The 7500-nt window shown below is 38.4% G+C and overlaps 1 protein-coding gene across 1 annotated transcript in view; it reads right to left on the reverse strand.

The window, feature by feature from the left end:
- PIEZO2 (piezo type mechanosensitive ion channel component 2) overlaps positions 1–7500 on the reverse strand; it is a gene marked incomplete in the record, with an annotated part of 2710318 nt that overhangs the window by 621566 nt on the left and 2081252 nt on the right.

Here is a 7500-nt window from a genome sequence, read left to right on the forward strand (position 1 = left end):
AATCCTATAGAAACTATTGCTCTACCAAATTAATGACATCATAGTTTATATCTTACCCAATGAGTACGTTTTGCTTCTTTCAAACTCTATGAGGAGAAGGCCTTTTTATGTAAAAATTGTTTTGTGTACATATTTAAAGTTTTATGACACTATGTATATTTTTAAACACTATGGAACTATACATACATTACATGACCAGCCACCCTTTGTGGCACCTCAAGGTCTTTAGACACACAGACCTCTTGGACTTCACTTGGCAGTTATTATCAAAACTGCTCAGTAATGCAGCTAATTAGTTGAATACTATCAGTTGTTGTCTCCAAATAGTTGAAGAAAATAAAAAGAACTAATATGATTACACTACAGTTTGATATTGAGACAAAAAAGACAATGTACTTTAACTTGTCTGGCAGTTAGTCAGAGAGTTAAATCTGAGCGCTATATCCTGGAGTACAGAGTTTGATTCTTTCAACTGTCATTTGGCTACTGTGTGAGTTTGAGGAAGTCACTTAACTAGGCACTGCTCCCACATCACTCCCGAAAAGGGACTGTGTGTGCTGTTGACCTACCTGGTCAACAAAGGGGTATTTACTTAACCCCTATCATTCCAAAGGAAAACATTAATGTAACCATTCACATTTTTTCCATTTCTTCTGCAGATAGCAGACATAAATCTCCCCATTACAGATATTTATATACACAGTTTAGAGACCACTGCAATAAAGGACTGGGCCATGTGGAAATTGTTGATCAATAAGGCACAGAAGGCTGTTGTACCTTGAAAAATATTTTGTGATGTAACCTGCCCATCTCCAGGATCCCATACAGTACTTGTTTCCCCAAACAGAAGAGGCACATGGATGACATTTTAGCAACAGTAAATATTAGATGAAAAGAGAATGAGGGGCAATGCAGACCTCATGGGATACACTACCTGTTCACTACACATGTGAAAATTCAGGGAGTGAAAGAAGAAGCACTGTTTCACTATCCTTTGAAATCTAGCTCAGTGAACAAAATAACGTTATGAAGCATTTCTTTCAAAATTATATTGTAAATTCAGAACAGGAAACATAAGTCCTGAGAGATGTGTTTTGTGGTAAGCAAATCCTCCATACTCCTATACCTACATATGAAATAATGATGTTGATTCTGAAGTCCATATGTTTGCATATTGTGCATGTGAGATATGGAAGAAGGGCCTGTCAGTCTCCCTGTTTTCCTTGCATGCATAGTGAACTCTGTGCATGATATTGGCTGTTTATGGGATTGCTGTAGCAATCAATTAAATGCAACTCTGCAACATTAGATAGTTGAATTCTGAGGTGCCTCAACCTTAGAGCACTCAGTATATTGTGTATTGTGTTTCCTGCATGAATATTGATATTTGTAAAACACAGAATTTTCATTTAATACTATTAGCTGACTCACAATGCAGATAGCTGTGAATTGGTAATGCATGCTTTATTCGTCAAAGACTGTCCAAGACCAGAAACGGGTATAACCCTATACCTGGAATAGGAATGTAATGGGTAGTAATTTCTGTACTAGGAATATTAGTTTTGTCCCATTCAGGTTGGAACAAAATAAGGGTAGTTAATTCCTAACCAAGGTGGCTAGAATCTCCATAGCCAGTTCCCAGCTAATCTTCCACCCTACTCTATGCATCCCCCATACTTACCAACCTTAGACAGACAGACCTACACAAGCTGGATACTTGTTACAACAAAATTGCTAAATTTGCCACTAGAACCTCCTACCACAGCCATCATTGTATCTCCCTTAAAGAACTAAACTGGCTAGAACTCCCACAACTCCTTCACTTTAATCAACTCACCCTCACTCATAAACTTATTAACCACCCCCATAACATCCCTTCCCTTCAAACCCTTCTCCATCCCTATCACTCCACTAGGCCCCTAAGATCAAGCAACAAAAATCAACTCACTGTTATCAAACTCAAAAACTCAACAGGAGAAGCCATATTTTCATGTACTATATCTAGACTTTGGAACAATCTTCCACTCTCTATAACTACTCTACCTTCCAGCAGCCTTTTCAAGACTGCACTCAAATTCCACTTAAATTTGCACTGGTCTTGTCCTTGTTCTAATCCAGACTAACACCCCCACCCTTACCCCCAGCTAGACTCTTAACCCGACTATACTACCGCCACTACTAACCACAGTCAGAATTAGCTAGTTGTCTTTACATACTTTAAAATCTTGTCTAACAACTTTGTTACTAATATTATAAACGACAAGAAACTATCTTAACTTGCAACATTTACTGTATATACTGCTGATATAAGCCGGGGTGGTACAGCATAGCATTGTTGCCTCACAGCAAGAGGTTCTCCTGTTCAATTCTCAGCTGGAGTGCCTTCTGTGTGTAGTCTGCATGTCCTCCCCAACGTCGAGTGGCCTCCGAAAGACATGCGTGAATGGGAGTGCCTTTGCTGAAGGTTGGGCATCGGGCTGGCAACTCGGCACCATAAAAAGCGACTGCCAATCATTAGCGGACCGGAGTTCCGCTGTGGCAACCGTTAACTGGGAAAAGCCGCAAAGACAAACAAACTGTTGATAATCAATATCTTGTTATTGTATTAAAGCCAACAACCTGTAATGTTGTTTACTGTTGCTGCAACTTTGTATCTCTATTTATCATGTACATGATGTGGAGCTTTTCTCCCCGGGCATCCGCTGAAAAAGGACCTGCGACCAGTCGGAATTTCCTTGTAAACAAATGTAAATAAATAAATAAATAAATAAATAAATGTATAAAGGAATATATCAAACAAAAAAGTGGACAGGACAAGAATAATGCAATCAATTTAGAAAAAGAACGTTATTTATTATGTTTTATTATTTTAGTTAATATCAATAAGCTAAACAAAATAACTAAATTGCAGTCTAATGAAAATGGGAATTGGGGATGGAAAGACTTATATAATGGCTGCAAATCAATGATTTTCAGAGTGGTACCCTTAAATTGGCATAATTGTTTAGATATTTACCTCATAGACACTAAGTAAAGGATTTGATTTTTCACCTTTGAGGGAAACTGGCTAAGCTTAAAATGACCCACAAGTCAGCTAAAGTGGTACTTACCTATGAACCTGAGTTGTACTGCTACTATAAAACAATTGTTACGCCCCTTGTCTTCTAACCATATAAAATGACCCACAAGTCAGCTAAAGTGGTACTTACCTATGAACCTGAGTTGTACTGCTACTCCAAAACAATTGTTATGCCCCTTGTTTTCTAACCACAAAGCAGGAAGCTTGTAATGATACCTAATAAAACATCAGAGAGAAAAAGGACTATCCAGATTTCTTGGTGTCCATTTTCAGCTACACATTCTTCAGCCAGTAACAACTTCACTTTTTATTTACCACTCTGGTGGGCCATGAATGGAGGATTGAGGCACCTGTGGTACAGATAAGAAACAACATTGAACTATCAAAGGAATCACTGATAGAGATTCTAAAGTCAACAGCAGTGATTGGAAAAGATGCTTCTGCTTAAGGATATCAGGTTGTGCGTATGTGTGCTTCTACTTCTGTATGCGCATGTGTGGGTGTATGTGCGAATGTGTGCATGTATATATGTGTGTGTGTGTGTGTGTGTGTATGCACACGTGTGTGTATGCTCCTTTGTGCATTCATGTGTGTGTGTGTGTGTGTGTGTGTGTGTGTGTGTGTATGTGCATCCGTGTGTGTATGCTCCTTTGTGCATTCATGTGTGTGCATTCATGTGTGTGTGTGTGTGTGTGTGCATGTGAATCTGTGTGTGTGTGTGTGTGTGTGTGTGTGTGTGTGTGTGTGTGTGTGTGTGTGTGTGTGTGTGTGTGTGTGTGTTAGGATGGGGGCAGATCTAGAAACTGGATCTGGAAGAAAAAACATAATTACATATACGTGACAATTAAAGTTTCCTGACAGCGGTGTGCAGTAAGTGGCAAATAAGATACGAAGGCCAGTCATGACCCACCAAATGTTAAACTGGTTATGAGCTGAAACAGGAAATATTACGAAGGGGGTGTCATTACTGAGAATAGTTCTTAGGAGTTATAATCCCTATTTTTGGAACAGTGTTGCCTGTTTAAGAGGAAGGAAAGTGGTAGGAAGGATCACCATATCAAAAAGTCAACAAATAGGTGGATGGACAATGTAGAAAACAAGAAATGATGTTGTACTGACCGATGTTGTGGTCAAGTAATTAGATTCTGGTCAGGGTTACAATTTGTATTTATTAAGGTGAAGGAAAATCTGTTCTCAATTCTTGCCTTAAATATTTATTTTTATTATTTATTTATTTTATTTACCAGGAAAGTCTGACTGGGCCAGAAGCCCATTTTCAGCAGAGGCCCAGGGAGAAAAGCTCCACAGAAATATAAGCAAAATGTACAATGGTATACATACAGTAAGATGCAGAATACACATAATCCAGTTAATACCCACTTAAAACCCTTTGGACTTGCTCTAGGATGGCAGAAGAAATAAAACAGCTAAAGACTGAAATACCTACTGGCTGATGTAAGAATACCCAGGATAAATGGGATTTTTCTTGCTGAAAATTTAAAAAAAGAAGTGGGATGTAAAGGATCCACTTCATTTTCATGAAACTTGAGTCACTGACAGAATTACACAGAATTTGTGAAGATGGAATGTCTATATTTAGTCTTGTCTGAGACTGTATTTTCTTGGACTTATTGCATTAGTCTGTGGTTGTGAAGGTGCAGGGACCATTGCTCCCTTTCAAATCTATTTGTATCATTCACTCACTGTCATGATTGCAATCTGTGTCTTGCAACAAGACTCATTTTCTGCATTATTCTGTGTGTACAGCATTCTGGTAAGTTCATATTCAGTTGTGAAACAGAAGGAAATGAAAGAAATATGAGAAAGAATCTGGGTTTAAAAGGAAGTGTAACATGCAAAGAGGGGCAGACTTTTAAAATAAAAAAAATATGAATTTCTGGACCAACATGTCATCGCGCCAGATGCTAAGATGTGCAATGGGCTTGCAGAGTGTAATGAGTCATTCATAGCCAAGACTACATCAGGTGTTATTCTGTTCAGAAATGCACCATCTTTATGGAAGAAGATGTCCCTCTATGAGTGAGAACATACAGACGTGATGATAATCCAAGGAATATGAATGAAGGTGCTAACCACTCACAATATAGCAGAAGAGTAGAACTAGAGATCATACTCCTGTGGGCTGTACATGTCAGACACCTGGAGTAAATAAGATGGTTGATGATGGAGAAAGACAGCTGGATGCTGACATCAGTATTAAAAATGCATACTGAATGCTCTACTGCTTTTATAGCAAAGTTTCCCATGCAGAAACACTGCCATCTTTGATCTGTAGCCTTTTCAACATTATCTTATGTAACACATTTGATGACAGTGATTGTACCACTTTCACAAGCAAAGCATTCCATGTCTCTCTACTATTCATTCCATGAAGTACTGTTTTGCTGAGTTTAACTTTAGCATCGCCTTCCTGTTACCCTTCAATATCCACTTTTCCACCCCTTTCTTCCTCTTAATTTTACCTTTCCTCTTTGCTCCCTAACAATACACAGCATTCAAACCACACCTATACGTTTCTGTACAGTAACACTTCTGTTCTTACCAAAGTCTGCTATTCCCTTTACCATGCTAGTAACTCTGCCTTGCATACTTTTAGGCAGCTTGATTTCTCATACAGTGCAGCATTTCAGCACCCTGTACCATAGAAAGATAACTTCAAAATCTCTGGGACTCACTCCCCACAGTCTGCATTGCTGTATCTTAATGGATACCTTGTTTATACTGCATGATTCAATGTAGGGGTGATTACCATACACAAATACCTTTTTCTATTTTCCTTTAATGGTTACCCCAGTAAGACTGTTATGTTTTTTATGGATTTCTCTCTCCAAAATGAACTGTTAAAAATTCAGGTACACCCACACTTGAATTCCTCCTGAAAACTTTTATTCATCACTGACATTTCATCTTCTTTTGTGGGCTACACTGGCCTGACAGATGAATGCTGTTGCATCCATGTTATCATTTTTGACACTTTTTCCTCCGGCTCACTTTTTTCATACCCTTGCTAACCAGGTAAGCCCATTTCGCTCAATTATCCCTTTTCAAGGTGACCTGGGGGCATTGCCTGGTTAAAGTGACTTACTCAGAGACACAGAAGGCAAATGGAAGTGGAATGAATCAAACCTTGTACCTAGGCTGCAGGAAGCAGTTCAGTAACAGCCCAGAACCTTAATAAGCTGTATTTCTCGTCTCTGTTTCTCTTCAGCCCAACTGGTTGATTTCACTTCTCCCATTTCCCTTTTCTCCTGAATGCTGCATGTTTTGTTTTTATACCGTAGTTTGATAAAATATAGTGTACAAACTAACTTGAACGGTGGTAAATCTACTGAATTTCATGTGGATATTAGAGATTGCTAGGATTAGTGAATTTATTTAGAGTGGCTTTTTGCAGAAGATTAACTGATTGTACGAAGTAACAGTAAATGTAATACACAGTACAAGCAGTAATCCTTCTTCTTGAACAAGTGAACAAAGGCATGGAAAGGAAAATCATGGGAAAAGTGTAGATGTAAGGGCAGGAATGACAAGGTGCACAAAAAGACATTAGTAGCCATTTATGAAATGTGAATGAACAGCTTCCTTGCCCATTTGATTTGGTGGAGGCAGGATATGTGGATAGTGTTCCATCACTGAAAGGTGGCACAAAGATTGCCACGGCTATGATGCCAACACACTTTGGTATACAATACACAGAATGGTTTAAGAAACTTGTGAAAAGTAAGAAAACTATGTTACATTACAAAAGTTATAATAGTCGCAGAAACAAAGGTAAAGGAGGCACTCTGTTTCACTATGGAGATGAGAAAGATCACTACACTCCGAACATGGCTAGAATACCGTCCCTCTGCCAAAAAGGTAGAATATGCACAATAAGACCAAGATAACACAGAATGGTGGGTGATTGGCAGAGCTTCTTGCAAAGGACTTGAAAATAATGGATACAAAGCTATTTATTGCACTGTTTCATTTTATAAATGCCTTACAGTAAGTATGGTATATTATAATAATCATTCTGTACGTGTGGCCCCACCTATATCTGTGCTTCATAGCTCTGAAAACCCATAGTAGATTTTCTGATTTATGGCACACCAGTAAATCCCATAAATCCTTGATAATAATGCAGATCAGGTCACATGCTGTGACCTACATCACTTAACCCTCACAAAATAAATGAAAAGAATGTCATAAATTTGGTATAGCATACATTTACTTCATTTTGCCTCATCAACAACTTTCAAAAACTGAATTACATGAATAGCAAACTAAACCTCCGTTGCTAACAAGAGCTTTGTTTCTGCTCACTCGATAGATAGACAGATAGGTGACTGGCACACAGACAGCTAGATGGATAAACAGACAGATTGACAGATATAGATAGAAATATAGATGGAGAGATG

The sequence above is a fragment of the Protopterus annectens genome, chromosome 3.part1, assembly GCF_019279795.1.
Source record: "Protopterus annectens isolate FY-2018-M chromosome 3.part1, PAN1.0, whole genome shotgun sequence".
Taxonomy (NCBI): Eukaryota; Metazoa; Chordata; order Ceratodontiformes; family Protopteridae; genus Protopterus; species Protopterus annectens.